The 16,471-nt window shown below is 32.7% G+C and overlaps 2 long non-coding RNA genes across 2 annotated transcripts; one reads left to right on the top strand and one right to left on the bottom strand.

Annotated features, from left to right (window-relative positions):
* The first annotated feature begins 418 nt into the window (after positions 1-418).
* Positions 419-2,286, top strand: LOC111701860 (uncharacterized). Its single transcript, XR_002765283.1, has 2 exons — positions 419-1,053; positions 2,048-2,286. It is a non-coding gene; the product is annotated as an uncharacterized LOC111701860 (long non-coding RNA).
* Positions 2,287-5,710: 3,424 nt separating this feature from the next.
* Positions 5,711-8,504, bottom strand: LOC111701861 (uncharacterized). The gene is made up of 2 exons (XR_002765284.1): positions 6,686-8,504; positions 5,711-6,617 (listed from the first exon to the last, which is right to left on the bottom strand). It is a non-coding gene; the product is annotated as an uncharacterized LOC111701861 (long non-coding RNA).
* Between the last annotated feature and the right edge of the window lie 7,967 nt (positions 8,505-16,471).

The raw sequence follows: 16,471 nt of genomic DNA, 5'->3' as shown, positions 1-16,471 counted from the left end.
CATGCCTTGCTATGCCGTAAACGAGCCTCCACCATACAGCACAGCTTTTAATCTGGTTTTTATGTGTAATGAAAATTGGACATTTTTTTGACGTTGGGCATAAGAATTTTACAATCAGAGTTATTTATTGATTGTCATGATTAAAGTAGTTTATAAGATTTATACTGAAGAATATGTTCATATGTTTAGAGAAATATTTATTGAGTAAAAGTTTGTTTAGTTGTAATCTTTGATTTAAACAATACCTTTTTTTAAAATGTTTAGATTTAAATAAATGATACAAATTTTCTAGATTCAATTTAAACTACAAAAAAGGTATCACTTCAATCAAAGATTGTAAAAGATGAAATTAAATTCAATTGAAATTTTTTAGTCATCACTATTTATGATAATTGATAAATACTTCTCATCTTTGAGAAACCTCTCATGCCACTTTGTCGAAAAATTTGAAAAAAAATCTTTTATTTAAACTTAAATTACAAGTTTAATAAAATCTCCTGTACTACAGAGTCACATTTTGATGTATTACGCATGATCATTTCTGCATTGCGGAGGTTCGGTCTGCTCAGCAAATTCGGGAGGCTCTTTTCTGCATAGTCGAGGCTCATGGCGATCGGGGGTTCCCTCCCTCCTCTGATAGCCTTTCATCGTCCTTAAATTTTTTAATTATATTCAACAGATTTATACCTTTTTATACTTAATTAACTTTTTTACAACTCATACTATGTTTTTCCTTCACTCTTCTTCAATATAGTTTAATTTTATCCTGTATCCTCCCGTATCTCCCTGCATTCCTCCTGTATCCTACTGTGTTCCCCTGTATTCTCGAGTATCCTACCGTTTCTTCTTTTATCCCCTACATCCCCCTAGATCTCCCTGTATCCTTATCTTATTTTATAGGTATCAATTTGTATTTTAAACCCTGGTTTCTCTCTTTCTAACTTGTCTACTTTTGTCACTTCTTATATTTTTTGTTTTAAAATAATTTTATGTTACTGTTTATATTGTTATCATAATTGTAAACACGTGCAGTACAATTCTATCTTATTCAAGGTTAATAACAATTTATTATTGATCTGTGTACACAGTGCGTGTCCGGATTACGAATGTCGTCTTTGAGCCCTCGTAAAGGAGATTTTAAACTACAGATATTTTTGTAATTAAGACTGAAATGTTCATTGTTGAATCTTGTGTAATACTCGAATATATTTACCCTCCTGGGGAGTATTTAATTTCCTACGTCACAAATAATTTATTATTTTTTTTAATGAAACTTAGTTTTCCCTTTTTTCATATTTATTGTGGTAATTGGTAATTTGTTTTAAGTGATTCAAGATTCACGCCGGTACTGTTAAGGCAATATTTAGTTCTCTGAAATATAAATTTACGAGTATTTTTTTGGGAAAATGCGCTGTACAATAAACAACAATTTTCAGACAGAAAACGAACAATATCTCTAATATTTTTGAAGGCTCACAGAATACCGGTGTGCATTGGTTGTGTTCAACGAGGTTATAGTTGGACTAGGTTGTGTTCAACGAGGTTATAGTTGGACTAGGTTGTGTTCAACGAGGTTATAGTTGGACTAGGTTGTGTCCAACGAGGTTATAGTTGGACTAGGTTGTGTCCAACGAGGTTATAGTTGGACTAGGTTGTGTCCAATGAGGTTATAGTTGGACTAGGTTCTGTTCAACGAGGTTATAGTTGGACTAGGTTGTGTCCAACGAGGTTATAGTTGGACTAGGTTGTGTCCAACGAGGTTATAGCTGGACTAGGTTGTGTCCAACGAGGTTATAGTTGGACTAGGTTGTGTCCAACGAGGTTATAGTTGGACTAGGTTGTCACTTTAAAAATGAGCGGCCCACTTCAAAGTACCGTGATACTGATATTCCCCACAAACTTTCGGGCAGGTTTACGATTTTCTGAAACTTTTGAACATGTATTGGTTAAAAAAAAGATGATATTTTGCTAAAAATTTACAAATTCAATTAAAGAAATATGATTTTAAGAATTTAAATTTTGGAAAAATATACATTCTTATCCCTAGTTTCCCTGATTATGTACCACGCTCATAAAAATGTGTTAAAATTGTCTAAATGTGCCATGTTATTTGTTAAGTTCTAGTTTAGTGATATTTGTTAATCAAAACAAAAGGTATTTGATGAAATTTTACGATCTATATTAATTATCTGAAAATATTCTAAATAATTTTTCATTCTTTATTTCTGAAATTAAAACTAGTTGATTATACCAGCAATCAAAAGTCGTAATAAATTGATGAATATAGTCGTATCTATAAATTTTATCAGATAAATAAATAAGTTTATTTATGAATTATCTACTTCAAGGTTGGATACTCTGGATGCGCTCTAATGCATGAAAAATGTCGTCTCCATACCAATGGAGACGTATATCTCAAATACCTATTATGACGTCACTGATTATTCTACAAATAGCGGCAAAGGCTCACCAAATAAAATCTATAATTTAAAACTTTCAGTTTTGTTTTATGACAGCTGGGCTTCTTAACTGACAGCAAAAAATAAAATTTAGTTGGGCATTCATATTTTCTCCACCCTTTTAGAAAGTCGTCTTTGGTTTCTGCCCTTGAAAGTCGTAAAATGAATGATAAATAAGATAGATGGATAGAAAGATAAAGACAAAATATGAAGAATAAAGAGAGAATAACAGAAATAATAAAATCTATGAAAGAAAATATCTGATAAAAAAGTTTTATTTTTGTTTTAAAAAAATCTTTTTCAAGTTTCCAAAAATAAAAATAAATATTTTCAAGATAATTTATTTTTTATTTTAAAAATTATTTTTTTGGAAAATATTTTTTTTAATTCATTAGTTATAAATTTCAAAAAATATATTTTTTATATATATCATAGTAAATGTCTTAAAACGGCGAATAGTTTGTTCCCATTTCCTGTGATTTAGCTGTGAAGTGATTTCCATCAGCTGATATTTAGCTCCGACTTCAGATCTAACCTAAGCTTCGATCTTGCTCTGATTTTGGACTAACGAATAGAAAATCATAGCTAAGCTAGGAAGTTGCAGCTAAATCATAGCTAGAACCGGACAAAGAAATAAGATAGATGAATAGACTAATAAAAACATAGATAGATAGAAAGAGTTAAAAAGATGAAGAATAAAAATCTGACAGAAAAGGTTTATTTTTTTGCTTAAAAAAATCTTTTTTTAGTATTAAAAAACCTTTTAAAGAATCTATTTTCAAGAAAATTTAGATTTTTTATTAAAAAAAGTAATTTTTAGAAAATTTTATTTTTAATTTATTAGTGAAAATTTTTCAAAATATCTTTTTTGAGAAAATATTATTTTAGGATTTTTGAAAAAATCGTTGAAATATTTTCATTTTTCTGAACAATGCATCTTGGTTTCTATTTTCATGGTTTGCAATTTTAGTAGTTTTAATGTCTGCTTATTTCTACCCAAAACTATGTGTATGCCTAAAAATGGCGAACAGTGTGTTCCCATTTGCTGTAAAGTGAAATACCTGTAAATATGTATTTTGTTTTTGCCTCGTTTTGATACGTGGCAATCATTTTCTTTTTTCATTTGTGTTTTTGGACAAAGAAATTAAAAGTTTGAAACGACTAACTCGTCTTTAAACTGAGGACAAACTCCAATCAGGTAATCAAGTTCCTGTGACGTCATAATAGGTATTTGTGTGTCCGTTGTTAGAAAGACGACATTTTCCGTCCATCGGAGCGCATCCAGAGTATTTAACTTTATACTTTATAACCTTGATCTACTCCCATTTCTTAGAACTCATTGAGAGAAAATAGATTAACAATTACAGTAGGTGGCAATGCGATTAAAATTACAGTATATGAAAAAGAGAAGAAAAAACACAAAACTGCCTTAAATCACTTTAAAGAAAGAAGAATGCAATTACATAAAAATAAATGACAATAAATTAAGTTGAGGATAAAAGAATGTTTGTTTTTTAACATTTTTCTCCCCCAGAAGTTGGGTATGTTTTTGGGGGTTTTATTAGCTAAATTTTTTTCCCCAGAATGTTTTTAAGGATTTTATCCGCTGAATCGGGGAAAATAAATTATTCTCAGGGGAAAAGTTAATTTTTAGGTAAAAAGTATGAAAAAAAAAACTTGGCTTTTAATTGTAATCCAATCGTATATTCTTTTCCTTAGATTTCCAAAAATTAATTACCCCTGGGGGGGAGGGAGAGGGTACTTCTTAAACATATACAGTACACCCCTGAGATCGTTGTCCGGCTCATAGCCAGGATTTTGTATGTTATTGTTGTGACATTGGTATGGCCGGGATCCAGGTAAGGTAACTTTAGCCTGAATTTTATCTTATACTGAGTAATATTTTTACATTTTCTTATTAATACCGTTCAAATTTCTGTGAATTTTATATTTTTGCAAAATAGAAAATTTTCATTATATGGTTTTTAAGCAGCTTAATATTATAATGTTTAATGACAGAAAATGTTGATATTTTGTTCTTACTGCTCGTTTTCATTTGAATTTCCATAATAAAATGTAAAGAAAATTTTACAAGTTTTTAATAAAACTGAAAACCACACTTAAAAATCAACTTTTCTGCCCTATTTATTCACTTTATACAATTTTAAATTAAATATGTCTGGATAAAATATTGAAACTGAGCTAAAATGTTTCTGAAAAGAATTTACATACAAGAACATGCAGTGTACATCATTGCAGTCACAAATCATGGATTGTCGGTGAAGGTTCGAAGGCTCCTCTTATCAACAAACACAAGTCGCAAATATATAAATATATTTCAAACCTACAAAATACAGTTTTAGTATAAAATTGCTTGATGTAATTAATAGGATTGAGAACTTACTAGTAGGGTGTGTCTGGGGTTATCAAGGAGGAAGGTGATCAGGTCAGTTTAAAACATTTGGATATTACTTCCGAAATAAAAACCCCAATTGTTTAGGTAGAATTGCAGAATTATACATGGATTGTGTGATATAAGTATTCACTATAGTTAAACGTTTGACTATTTCAACATGTTTTCTCCGTCAGGGGCGGAGTTATTCTGGTATATATTCTCTGGTTTTATGCTGATAACAAAGGGAAAGTGTTGGAAGACAACAATACAGTGGATAAAGTGGAAGGAAGATTTATGTATAAAAATCATATATGAAATATTAAGAAAAGGAGTGTGCTTGAGAAGTTTATACTTTTACTAGCCATGCCTTGTCTAACCACTTCAGACTGTTCAGAAAACTTTACTTGAGGACAAATATTTTTCAAGGGTTCTAATTTGGTTGGTCTGAGGGTAAAGTTTTAGTAATCAACTGTTTATAGTAGATAAATACTAAAAGCTGATATCTCAATTTAAAAAAAACAAAAACATTTTTTTCTTCATTTGCTCATATAAACTATAATACTATTATTTTATCTGTATTAATTCTTGATCATTGTAACTATTTATTTTCAGTTTGAACTATTATTTGCAAATAACACTAATCATAAGTATAGAATTATTTATTATTAAGAAATGTTGAAATTTGAGATTGAATAATCTTTGTTACAAAATGGATATGTCAACTTATGTGATCAAACTATAATTACTTCACAGAAATTTTTTTAAAACTCATTCTTAAAAATTCTTTAACTGCTATTAATAAATTATAATATCAAATAACTTTAAAAGTGATCGTGTATGAAAATAAACCATCATATATAGTAATATTCTTTAATTGGTTTAATTGGTGTATTAATGTTTTTATATCACAGGTGTAATAATTTAAAACATCCCTTTTCTATCTTCATTGGCCCTTCAGTAGTTCAACCAATTGTCAAGCTTAGTTTTGAAAATGTTCTGATTTCAGAACTCTTGATTGCACTTGGAATATTGATGCATGTTGCATATATAAGACCCCCCTGTCCTTCGGATCAATAAGATTTTTTGCTTGGAAAGAGGTTGGCTTCGAGTTGACCACTTCTAGAGAAGGTTCACATCTTAAAGTTGTTTGCAGTTTTCTCTTCACAAATATCACTCAATTTTAAGACCCAGAAATTTTGTTTCAAAACTTTCCAATTCATCTTGAAGTTCATCTTGAAGTTCATCTTGAAGTTCATCTTGAAGTTCATCTTGAAGTTCATCTTGAAGTTCATCTTGAAGTTCATCTTGAAGTTCTTTAATTTCTAACTTGAATGTCACTGTCAGGAGATATTCTAAGGGTCCAGTCTCAAGGTAGTTCGAAAATATCTTTTCTACTGATGCCTTGTTGAGTAGGAAACCAACAAATTTAGTTTGAAGAAGATCGTCATTACAAATTTGTCCCTGATTTTGCCTTGTAAATTACCGTTTACTTGAATCTAGTAGGGTTCTATCCCCCACACCACACCTGTCAAAAGATGTTGAAAGGAGGGCTGCCGCCGAAAAAAAACAATTCTGAGAAAAAGTTTATCAATTGAATTATGAAACCTGCGTTTCTGCATATTTACATAAGTAAAAAAGTAGTATTAAAGCATTAGAGGTGAAATGTTTGATTGGATTGGAGATCTAGCTGAAGAACCACATATTTCCATGAAATGACATCTCTCTCAGCATCCACAATTTCATAACATTTCTTCCATACATTTCTAAAAAGAGAAAATATTGGTTTAAATAATGATTTTAAAAAATAAAACATTTGAAAATGAATTTATACCTGACATTCTTCAGCATGTGACAAATGTCTAGATGTCTGTTTGGAGCAGGGTTGCCAATTTGAGTTTGCTATTTCTGAATTAATGTTGTCAGTATTCAGGCTGACAACTAGCTTTTTCAGCATGGATACATTTACAACCGGTTTGTCACAGGTGATTGAGGAAACATTAATGCCATAGTCTCATCATTTTTCCAGCAAGATTTAACCAGACTGACTTGATCTAGCATGTAGAAGATAATAAAAAATTTAAAAAAGATGGTTGATAAACATTAAGTTGTATTCAACTAGAGCTGTCATTTCATATCAATACAATGCAGACAAATTTTTATTTTTATTTTTACTTCTACCAAGGGCAGCTTTCACCTTGGATCCAAGTACTCTTAAAATCCCTTTATAATCTTTCTCTCTCTGAATATCTGTCATGTTTACTAATTAATAGAGATGTCGTCACTGAGGCTTACTAATAATAAATACCTTGTTCAGCTGCTACAGCTTCCTCAACCTCAATTATCTCATTCAGCTGCTCCGGATCAGGATTTATTAGAGCAGCTTCCTTGAACTCAAATATCTTATTAAGCTACTCCGATTCAGGATCTCTGTGAGGAGCATCCTCAACCTCAAATATCTTTTTCAGCTGCTCCAGTTCAGGATCTCTCTGAGCAGCTTCCTCAGACTCAAATATATCTCCTAGCAATCTCTCAACAACAGCTCCTCATTTACTACTGATAATTTGCAGCTTCTACTGTAATCCTAGCTGCTACCTGAGTCTCCACTACTTTAGCTGCACCTACAATCTGAAATGCTTCTACAGCAATCTCGGTGTCTTTCTTTGCTATTTGAGCTGCTCCCAGAGTCTCTGCTACTTTAGCTGCTCCTACAATCTGAGATGTTTTTACTGCATTTGTAGTTGCTCCTTGAGTCTCTGCTATTTTAGCTGCTCCTACAATCTGAGATGCTTTTTATGCTTTCTCAGCTGCTTCCTTTGCTGGACTTATGACAGGTCTGTGAAGAGCTGTCTATAAATAGCAGGAATTCAAGATCATCTTCTGCTTCTGCTGCTTCTACAACAGGTCTGTGAAGAGCTGCTCTATAAGGAGCAGTGTCTCCTGAATCAGGCTTATCTTGGTTTGCTGCTGATTTGACATCAGGTCTCTAAAGAGCTGCTCTACAAAGAGCAGGGTCTCCGAACTTATCTGATTCAGGATTATCTGATTCTGCTGCTGATTCCACATCAGGTCTGTAAAGAGCTGCTCCACAATGATCAGCGTCTCTGAACTTAGGATCATCTGGTTCTTCTGCTGACTCTTCAACAGGTCTGTGAAGAGCTGTCTATAAAGAACAGCATCTCCTGCGTTGGATCATCTTCTGCTCCTGAAGTCATAGGTCTGGCTAGATCTTCTAGCTGCTCCAGATCACCAGCAAGATTGGTTCCTTGTAAAGGTTAATCTGTAGAGCATAGGGCAGCATCTGATATCCTTGGTGATGCTGAGGATTCCGAGGATGCAAATTCATGTATAATGATGGGGAAGGAGGCTGGTGTCCTGATAGGCATGGTAAAGATACATCAGTCTGATAGCTGTCTAAAAGTGCAGGTCCCCAGGCCTTGGTTGGATGAATGGAGTCTTAGCTCTATGTCTTTCTTGTTCAAGGTTCCTGCAGGTGCACTAACTTAATTTCCAGGTTCATATTCTACCATGACTCGGAGAAAGGGGTGAGGAGTTTAGTATGAGTAACCATGCTTTAAATACTTCATTAACAGCCTTTGTGTGTTTACTTGTACACTTTTAAATTGAAAAGGCTTGTTAGAAATTAAAACTTAAAAAATAAAGTAGTCTTCAATATATTGATAATAACGCCGACCACTGTATTATAAATGTTAAAAAATAACCCGCAAACATACAAATGTGAGACTTTTAATGAAAACATATCCAATCTTTCCTCACTTTATAAGCGTAAAGGTGCAGGAGAGGTGAAGTCATTGGAATCACAAATCTGAACAAAACAGTATCTTTTTTATACTGAGTTCTGAGAACTACTGGTTCTGCATTCAAAACTGTACTCCTGACTAATATACTTGCTGCAAACCTTTCTAGTCAATTTGTACTGGATGTCAGTAGCTAGTACCATAGCTAAATTGCCATTTTCAATTTTAACTGTAGCCCTCTGGTATGGTGAAGACAACATGAGCCATCTCTATTCACATAGATTCAGCCTACTTATAAAATGACTAATCAATTTTTAAGACAGGGAGGACTTTGAAGTGTCGCAACACCTTAGGCTTTGATTTTGCTGCTGCTTTACACTTACATTATCTATTATCTATGCCTCCGATACTAGGCCCTAGTTCAGTTGGCTGACAGCAACTCAAATAACCTTAGCTAGTAGTCTAAGTGTAAAAGAACGACATAAATTCGGTCTAGAATTAAAAACTATTACTTGTACTGAAAAGTGCTTTAATATTAAGTAAGCTGCCTTTAATAGATTTTAGTTACTCTCAACATGTCTATTCTCACTACTTAAATAAAAAGACTAATAGGAACTTGTTTAACGCGGCCAGGCATCGTCTTCCACAATGTATTACAATTAATAATTGAAAGTGTCTATTCTCACCATTTTGATAAACGCAAGTCTAATACACATATGGTGTATTATGCCAAGTTATCTTAATCAAATAAGTACACTGACAGATGGAGGTACTTTGAAGTGTCAAGATTCACTAGAAGTGTTCAAATTTCACTTATGTAACTGCACTTCATTAAAAATCATCAAACAGTTCAGTTTATAATACTTATTACATTCTATCCAGTCTTAAAAAAACTTCTAGTTTTAAACAGATCTTGTATTTTTGGCCTCATTGAAGTATTAAAGTCAATTCCGCATTTGAAAGACCTCTTTAAGTTAGAAGTGAATCAAGCTTATATTAGCTCAGTCGTTTTGGTTAAGACTTTTTATCAGCAATGCATCTCAAAAGTGTTCCATGGCTATAATGGTAAGGGATGAGAATTGTTAACTAAACAATAGGAAAAACGCTTGCCTTAAGTTTCATTTTGGATTTTAAAAAACTAATAAACCTTGGTAAAAAAATATTAAGGTAACATTATTGCAATACTTGATGTGCACATTTAATTATCGCATCTGAAAACACTAAACTTGCACAAAGGTGCAAGTAACTACAGTCTCCATCTAAAAAAAATTGAACAAAAAAATTTGTGTAACTGTTACCAAACATTTACCGAGAAAACTTCAGGAAACGGTGAAAACAGACTTTTCCCGAAGAGATTAGAAAACTAACATTTCATTTTTACAACATTTTTGAACATCTCAACATATATAATTTCAAACAGAACTCACAAATAATCTATATACATACTTTGCTTGTCTGTTAGTTTGTTTGTGTCCAAAAAACGTCAAAATGGCTGAACTGATCGGGCCCAAAATACCCCAGGGAAGGTTTATGAATGTTCAAATTTAAAAAATTAGCCTCCAAACAAAATTCGATTGTTATTAATATTGAAAATCCACGAAATTCTTTTTTAAATCTGCTGATTTTTTTCAAAGAGGAAATGTTTACAATTGAAATAGAAAATGGGCTCGCGTAAGCTTGGTTTGTATAAACTTTGCTTGTCTGTTTCTGATAAACATAAAACGGCTGAAATTTTCGGGCTCAAAATTCCCTAATTTAAATAGCAACATCCGCTAAAATTGTACTGTTTCAATTTCAAATTTATGAATATTAAAGCCTGATCTCTCTCTTTCATAAGCAATATAAAGCTAAGATAAATCAACAAATTTCTGTTTTGAATAATATTCTGGATAACAAGCTAATAGAGTGGCCTTGGTAACACAATGTTTTCAAATATTTGGAAAATAATAAGTTCATATTTATGAAATACAATATCCTATAACATGGCATCCATTGCAACACACAACTGATGCATGTAATTTGTAAAAACAGGGTGCTTTACAATTTAGATTTAACTTTCGTTTTTAAAAAACAAAAGTAAAAAGTAAAGTGAAAAGTAAATAAATACTTCACTTTGACATCTTTAAGCACAGCTAAATCAACTATTGAATGTTGGGGTTTCACAAATGTAGTCGGCTAATTTTGGACCTTCAAAAACAACAAAGGCGACAAAAATTATTTTTACTGGGTTAAATCACAGCTTAGTCAAATAGGGATTGAACTGTTAAACCTGCGTGGGCCGATATCCATATTTTTGCTATAAATGAGAAGGGAAGAAACAAAAAAGTTAGACTTAAAATGCAAACTATGGTTCAATGAAATTTCAAAAGATATAATCTTTCCAAACTTTAGCTTTCCATCATCGGGATTCACCGCTTTAAAATGGTCACGTTGAAAGTGTGGAATTTTTAGAAAAATTTAATTAAATTTTAAGATAATTAATCAAAGAAGTATAGAAAAGAAAATAGAAAGAAATATTATGCTGGATAGATAAAGAATGTAATTAATATAGGTTAGGTAAACAACAACAGAACAATGAAGGTCTGAAAGTACATTTAAGAGAAACCTCGTCATTGAACAATTTAGTTTTGAACTGTTAATGTATTGTTGATATATCTTCTGTATCATCTATGTATATATAAAGTTGTAATCTCTGTTTGTTTGGTTGTATGTCCGATTTATAACTTAGGAACGCCTTGACTGATTTGTTTAAACTTTAGACTGAGGAACTCTTAATAACCAGCATGTAATGTTCTAAGCTTGGTTTGAAATGTCTAAGTTGAGTGGGTTGAATATTTTAGAAAAGTTTAGATTCCAGGCAAAGCTGGGTTTCCAAGCTAGTATTTAAATAAAGTAGTAATCTCTGCTTGTTTGTCTGTTTGTTTGGTTGTATGTCCGATCATAACTCAGGAACCCCTCAACCGATTTGCCTTAGAATTTTATCAGGGATCGGGGAACTTGGAAAAACCGCGGGATTAAAAATTATAAGCTAAGTAGTTTGGCTTTTATTGGTAAAACTTGGTTTCAATGCAGAGCTGGGTTCCCTTTTTGTATAATAAAAACAAGATATTTGTACATATGTTTGTTAACACAAATTCGAAATAAAAGGAAGACGATTTTACCGACTCAGATGCCGATGACTATTTTCAAGACATGTGATTCTATTTCCACCGGTCCGCCCACATGTCACCCTCGCTCCTTTGTTCCCCCCTCACCCTTTACACATCCCAACCCCTCAGTCAGGTTAGGAGAGTTGGGCTGGTAACAGCTCTGACACAGGGAGCCTCTTGACTCCTTCATGATGATGATACAGATACTCAGCTAACAGCAGGTGTGCGTATACCTCTGATCTCCCTACTTTCTTGAGAAGCTTACTTAGGAAACATATACCCGGCTCTGACCGAAGTTTCCGCTATCTCGAGTTGCATTGCCTTATTTTCATTGATAAGCCCTGTTGTTCCAGTTCCTGTTGATCTGCTCCACCAACATGAAGCTCTACAACACTCCCATGAAGTGCCCACAAATATTCATCATTAATTCCTTTGTTAATTTCTAAACCAACCAATTTTAACCCTGTCTTATGCAAATATTTAAAAACTTTCGTTTTTTAAATAAATGTTAGAAATATCCATTTCAGATATCTTTGTTTTATTATAGTGACTTTTAAAGTCAACAATGTTCCTTTTAGCCAGCCAAACGGCTGGGCTGAATGGGCCGATATTTTTTAGAGGGAACCCATGGGTTGAGTAGGAAGACGGCTGCTAGTCTATAGTTAAGAGTTTAGACCGTCCGAAGCAATCTCGCACCATGGTAAAACTGTTTGCTTTATAACATCTAATAACATAGAAGATTACTTTGATGTCGTCTTTATGTTCCACAGTGTTATGGGTCTCACTGTAGAGATATCATTCCACTGAAAGTTTCCTCTCTTTGTAAACTTGAGAATGTGTATTGTATGTATTGTATTGTACGTCATATGAATTCATTATTTTGCTAAAACTCAATTACAGTCATTTTAAACTAAAAGGGTGGTTTCGTCATTATACAATTAATAGAAATGCAGGTTGAGTTAAAAACCGGGAATATAGCATTGTTTTACATAAGATTATGTATTTGTTTGCAGAGTTCATACTTTAGATGGAAAAACATTAAAATATAGTAAACAAAATTCAAAAGTGTTTTGGGGACGAAGGAGAAAAAAATGTACCAAAAAATATTTATGAATTTTGTTCAGGGCATTTTAATATTTTTCAACCTAAAACATTAACTCCGTGAAACAAAGGAATTGAGTCTTTGTCACAAACCATAATTTTCAAATCTCTCTATCTTTGACACCCAATGCCGTAGACCTTAGATATTTCAAACTTTGAATTCTGTTAGATGAAAAAATCTAAGTTTGAAATATCAAAGGTTTCAACCATCATCAGGTGGAAAAATGTAGGTATTAGAAAATCAGAGTTTGCTACAAAGACTCAATTCCTTAATGTTTGTGAAAAATAACGTTAATGCCGATTTTTTAATCACCTGTATTGTTAATTAACACACAGTAGTAAACTAAAGTGGGGAAACTTACAGCGTTCTAGGTTTTTCCCTGGGAATTTCCTGAGAAATGGTTAGCAGAGAATTTTGAGGGATTTGATTTCACAATTCCGAATAATTGATCCCTTCTGCGTAATCTATAATTACATTTAATAATAAAAAACCTTCAAAAACCAGATTTAAGAAATATTTAGTATTAAACCTTAGGTCTAATTAAATGATACATTGTGGGGGTTGAAAAATGTTTATTGGTAAAACTTGTTACGGAATATATGGGAGCGTTATTACTGTGTAGTTAGTTTCTGTGGGAGGATTTAGGGAGCTTCTCTTCTGCTGATATTGACGAATCTTCAGAACATCTAGGAGCTGTCTGTAGCAGAACTGTAGACGGCTGCTTCTGTAGGGATCTGCTTGGAGCTGCAGGTGTATACGAACTTTTAGAACCTTTTTGTTAGTACAGAGTTGGTTTGGAACTCCGGAGCTGCTCAAAGATTGTTTACAACTGATGATATTATGTTTTCTAGATTTCAATGTTAGATTTAAGGCGTAGACTTAACCTTGAGTCCACGTAAAAATACACAGTGTTCACAGGATGTTCACAAAAAATACAAACATATAAATACATTCTAACTATTCATAAACGCACAAATATCAATTCTTAAAGAATCTGTTTTTGTTTGTGGATTTTACAAAAAGAAGTTTTAGTTTATGTAAACACCCAACAGAGTTCCCATATACAGAAATAATTGATTCCAACCATGATCTGACATTCTTTGTTAAAAATACGCACTTTGAACTCCGTTGCATTAGATAAACATGTTAACGTAATAATATTTTATACCTATAATAGCACAGAATCTAATGGACACTAAATCCTCATATTGTAAGACTAGCTTGGGAATCCAGCTTTGCCTGGAAACAAAGTTGTTTTTATTAGAGTCAATCAATTCAATCAAAAACTTTAAACCAAAATAAAAATACTCCCTTGGTTCTACACTCTACAGAGTTTCCCAATAAAAATTTGAGGCAAATCGGTTATGATCGGACATACAAACAAACAAAATGAGATTACTACTTTTTATATATACAGAGGGTCTCCCTGCTTCAATGACAAGTTCTATTTATCTGTATTCTGTAATATACAATAATAAAATTAAACACGCAAAGGTTTTATTAATGTGTTGCATAGATCATAAGTTTTCATCTATACTTAATTATCGCCGCTCATGGCAATTTTGTGTTTGTCAAGCAGGTGCTGAAAATGGCCTCCAATTTGGCCACCACGTTCCCCTTTCCACTGCAGCTGGTCTGTGATTATGGACTCAGTCCACCTTTTTTGCCATTTTTAAAAACTTCTAAGTATATGTCAGGCTCATACCCAACCCCAGATTTTCCATCCAATATATACACACGGATCTCATTGAGAACCTACCCTTAAATTAGTCAAATGCCTATCAATTAGTTGATTAGTTCACCCTCTATTGATAAGAATCTGTCCCCAAGTCGTTCCACACAGCTCCATACTCTCAGGCGCAGATCCAGGGGGGGGTCAAGGGGTCGACGACCCCCCTTTTTCTGGAGACTTACCTGTGTGTGTGTGTCCAGTAAATAATGAATTAAGAGAGAGAAAAAAGGAGAAATAGATAGATGGGTGGGGATGCTGGGATATAGCTCTTTAATTTTGCTTTCCAAGAATAGATCAAAACAAAGAGCTGGATCCACCCCTGCATACTCAAGGATTATCCACGATTCTTGGCCTGTTGAGAAAGGAGCATCTACATTTTTAATGGTTGGAATAGACAGAGTCTCAGAAATTGTTTGGCTGATTTTCATTTCATTTTAGCGGATTTTAATAAATTTATAGATGATTTAAGATTGCTATTTAAGCTTTTGAATATCTCTGGGTGAGGAAGGACAGAAATCCGCAAACCACTAATCTATATATAAATTTGGCTTGTCTGTTTGTTTGTCTGTTTGTATCCAATAAACGTCAAAACGGCTAAACCGATCGGGCCCAAATTTTTTGTGGGACATCACGTGACCACAGGGAAGGTTTATGAATGATCAAAATTTCAAATATTTGTCTCCATCAAAATTCGATCTTCATTAAATTTTTGAAAATTTTGAAAATCCACGAAATTTTTTGTGAAAATCATCGAATTATTTTTGTTTTGTTTTACGATGTACACAAAGAGAACATGTTCACAATTAATTTAGAAGATGGGCGCGAAGCGCCCTATAAGGCTAGTTTTGTGAAAAATTTAAATTCTTGAAAATCCGCGAATTTTTTTTTAAAAATCCGCAAAATTTTTTGTTCTTCTTCTACATTTAAATTTGGCTTGTCTGTCTGTTTGTTTGTCTGTCTGTTTCTTTGTATCCAATAAATGTAAAAACGGCTGAACCGATCGGGCCCAAATTATTTGTGAGACATCACGTGACCACAGGGAAGGTTTATGAGTGATCAAAATTTCAAATATTTGTCTCCATCAAAATTCGATCTTCATTAAATTTTTGAAAATTTGGAAAATCCACGATTTTTTGTGAAAATCCGCGAATTATTTTTGTTTTGTTTTACGATGTACACAAAGAGAACATGTTCACAATTAATTTAGAAGGTGGGCGCTTGGCTAGTCTATATGAATTTGTCTTGTCTGTCTGTTTGTTTGTTTGTCTGTTTGTTTGTATCCAATAAACGTCAAAACGGCTGAACTGATCGGGCCCAAATTTTTTGTGGGACATCACGTGACCACAGGGAAGGTTTATGAATGATAAAAATTTAAAGGTTTTTAATTTTGTAAAAAAAAAAATTCTTGAAAATCCGCAAATTTTTTTTTTTAAATCCGCAAAATTTGTTTCTTCTTTGTTTTGAAATGTAAACAAAAAGAACATGTTCACAATTTAAATAGAAGATGGGCGCGAAGCGCCCTCAAAGTCTAGAAAGAAGGGCGCGAAGCGCCTTGAATTTCTAGTTTTAAAATTAATTTGAATAGAAGCCTAGAAAGAAGGGCGCGAAGCGCCTTGAATTTCTAGTATTGTAAATACTTGCTTACTAAAACAAAAATTCTAAAATTTAGTTTTCTTTGTATTCTGGTTTGAACCATGACAAAAGTTACTAACATTATAATTATATTAAATTCAACTTTTAGAATTTAAAATTAAAACTTTTAGAAAAATAATTATTGATAATTATTTTGTTCCCGCATTTTTTTCTTTGCTTGATCAAGATTAAAAAGAGAAAAAAAGTACAATCAGTTAAAAAAATAAACAATCAGATCAAATTTCTG

The sequence above is a fragment of the Eurytemora carolleeae genome, unplaced genomic scaffold (assembly GCF_000591075.1).
Source record: "Eurytemora carolleeae unplaced genomic scaffold, Eaff_2.0 scaffold218, whole genome shotgun sequence".
Classification (NCBI taxonomy): Eukaryota; Metazoa; Arthropoda; class Copepoda; order Calanoida; family Temoridae; genus Eurytemora; species Eurytemora carolleeae.
The sequence above is the reverse complement of the archived record's forward strand: the minus strand, read 5'-3'. Positions and strand labels throughout refer to the sequence as shown.